We start from the raw sequence: 3,567 nt of genomic DNA, 5'->3' as shown, positions 1-3,567 counted from the left end.
TTCTCACTAGGATTTTCGTCCTTCTCCTCCTTTGTGCATTCGGCCATATTGATTACTTCAATGGCCTTGCAATCTCCTTTTGGATTCTCTTTTGTATTTCTTGGGAGAATACTGGGAGGAGCTTCAATGACTTTCTTACTCAGCTGGCCCACTTGTGCCTCCAGATTTCTAATAGAAGACCTTGTTTCACTCATGAAACTTAAAGTGACTTTTGACAGATCAGAGACTAAGTTTGCTAAATTAGAGGGGCTCTGTTCAGAATTTTCTGTCTGTTGCTGAGAAGATGATGGAAAAGGCTTGTTATTACTGAGCCTATTTCTTTCACCATTGTTAAAGCCTTGTTGAGGCTTTTGTTGATCCTTCCATGAGAAATTTGGATGATTTCTCCATGATGAGTTATAGGTGTTTCCATAAGGTTCACCCATGTAATTAACCTCTGCCATTGCAGGGTTCTCAGGATCATAAGCTTCTTCAGAAGCTGCCTCTTTAGTACTGTTGGATGCATTTTGCCATCCATTCAGACTTTGAGAGATCATGTTGACTTGCTGAGTCAACACTTTGTTCTGAGCCAATATGGCATTTAGAGTATCAATTTCAAGAACTCCATTCCTCTGAGGCGTCCCACTATTCACGAAATTCCTCTCAGAAGTGTACATGAATTGGTTATTTACAACCATGTCAATAAGTTCTTGAGCCTCTTCAGGCATTTTCTTTAGGTGAATAGATCCACCTGCAGAATGGTCCAATGACATCTTGGAAAATTTAGATAGACTATAATAGAATATATCTAATATGGTCCATTCTGAAAACATGTCAGAAGGACACTTTTTGCTTGAAGATATAGAGGGATTCATAGAGGGATTCACTATCTTTTTGCTTGAAGGTCTGAACATCCACTCTAAGCTTGCTCAGCTTTTGAGGAGGAAAGAATTTATCCAAGAAGGCCGTGACCAGCTTATCCCAGGAGTCCAGGCTATCTTTAGGTTGTGAGTCCAACCATGTTCTAGCTTTGTCTCTTACAGCAAAAGGGAAAAGCATGAGCCTGTATACTTCAGGATCTACTCCATTTGTCTTAACAGTCTCACAAATCTGCAAGAACTCAGTTAAAAATTGGTAAAGATCTTCATATGGAAGTCTATAAAACTTGCAGTTCTGTTGCATTAAAGCAACTAGTTGAGGCTTAAGCTCAAAATTGTTGGCTCTAATGGCAAGAATGGAGATGCTTCTTCCATCAAATTTGGACGTTGGTTTTGTGAAGTCACCAAGCATTCTCCTTACATTATTGTTGTTGGGTTCGGCTGCCATCTCCTTCTCTTGTTCAAAAATTTCGGAAAGGTTGCCTCTGGATTGTTGTAGTTTAGCTTCTCTTAGTTTCCTCTTCAGAGTCCTTTCAGGTTCTGGATAAGCTTCAACAAGAGTGTCTTTTTCCTTGTTCCTGCTCATATAGGGAAGAAGAGAACAAGAAAAGAAAGTGGAATCCTCTATGTCAAAGTATAGAGATTCTTTTATGTTAGTAGAAAAAAAAGGGCAGAGTAGTGAAGAAGAATGGGTAAGGATAGAGGTGGTGATCTGAGATGAAGAGAGATTAAGAGAAGTGTTAGTGAATAAATAAATAAATAGATAGAAAGAGAGATAGAGAATTTCGAAAATAATTTTGAAAAAGTGGTTAGTGATTTTCGAAAATTAAAGATAAGATATGATTAAAATTAAAATTTAAACAATTAAAAAGAATTTTTTTAAAAAAGAGGGAGGTATTTTCGAAAATTAGAGGGGGAAAAGTAGTTAGGTGGTTTTGAAAAAGATAAGAAACAAATAAAAAGTCAAATAGTTAGTTGAAAAAGATATTAAAATCAAATTTGAAAAGATAAGAAGATAAGAAGTTAGATAAGATATTTTGAAATCAAATTTTTGAAAAAGATAAAATTTTGAAAAAGATATGATAAAAAGATAAGATATAAAAGATATGATAAGATATGTTTGAAAAAGATTTAATTTTTAAAATTAAAATTAATTACTTTACTAACAAGAAACTACAAGATAAGATTCTAGAATTTAAAGATTGAACCTTTCTTAACAAGAAAGTAACAAACTTCAAATTTTTGAATCAATCACATTAATTGTTAGTGTAATTTCGAAATTTTTGAAATAAAGATAAGGAAGAGATTTTGAAAATATTTTGAAAAAGATTTTTAAAATTTTCGAAATTTATAAAAAAAATGAAAAAGATATGATTTTTGAAAAAGATTTTGAAAAGATAAGATTTTTAAAATTGAAATTTTGACTTGACTTGTGAGAAACAACTAATTTAAAATTTTTTTTGACTAAGTCAACTCAAATTTTCGAAATTTTGGAGAGAAAAAAGGAAAAGATATATTTTTTTTTATTTTTGAATTTTTAATGATGAGAGAGAAAAATTTAAAACGTCATTTTTGTGTTTTTCTCTTTTCTTTATGGATCAAAACAAAGAATGCATGCAAGAACACTATGAATGTCAAGATGAACACCAAGAACACTATGAAGATCATGATGAACATCAAGAACATAATTTAGAAAGATTTTTAATGCAAAGAAAACATGCAAGACACCAAACTTAGAAATCTTTAATGCATGGACTCTAACAAACAAAAAATGCATAAATGCATGGACTCTTACAAACGAAAAATGCATATGAAAAACAACAAACAACACAAAATAAGAATTCATCAAGATCAAACAAGAAGACTTGTCAAGAACAACTTGAAGATCATGAAGAACACCATGAATGCATGAATTTTTTCGAAAAATGCACGAAAATTTTTTAAAGCATGCAATTGACACGAAACTTAAAAGTAGACTCAAGACTTGAACAAGAAACACAAAATATTTTTGATTTTTATGATTTTATGATTTTTTTGTATTTTTATTATTTTTTTCGAAAATTATATTTTAAGAAAACGACAATAAAGAAAAATTTTTGAAAGATTTTTTGAAAACTCTTTTGAAAAGAAAATAAAAAGAAAATTACCTAATCTGAGCAACAAGATGAACCGTCAGTTGTCCATACTCGAACAATCCCCGGCAACGGCGCCAAAAACTTGGTGGACGAAATTGTGATCATCAATGTTGTACTCTTTATTGTTGTATGGAATAATTATAATGGCTCTTTGCTTTGTGTGGACACAACTCCGTTCAACTAACCAGCAAGTGTACTGGGTCGTCCAAGTAATAAACCTTACGTGAGTAAGGGTCGATCCCACAGAGATTGTTGGTATGAAGCAAGCTATGGTCATCTTGTAAATCTCAGTCAGGCGGATTTAAATAAATTATGGAATTTGGAAAATCAAATAATAGTAAATAAACATAAAATAAAGATAAAGTTACGCATGTATTTCCATGATGGGAATTTCAGATAGGTGTATGGAGATGCTGTGCTCCTCCTGTATCTCTGCTTTCCTATTGCTTCATCCAATCCTTCTTACTCCTTTCCATGGCAAGCTGTATGTAGGGCATCACCGTTGTCAATGGCAACTTTCAATCCTCTCGGGAAAATGATCCTATCCGGTTGTCAGTCGCACGGCTAATCGTCTG

This window comes from Arachis duranensis, chromosome 9 (genome assembly GCF_000817695.3).
Source record: "Arachis duranensis cultivar V14167 chromosome 9, aradu.V14167.gnm2.J7QH, whole genome shotgun sequence".
NCBI lineage: Eukaryota > Viridiplantae > Streptophyta > Magnoliopsida > Fabales > Fabaceae > Arachis > Arachis duranensis.
Note: the sequence above shows the minus strand (reverse complement) of the source record.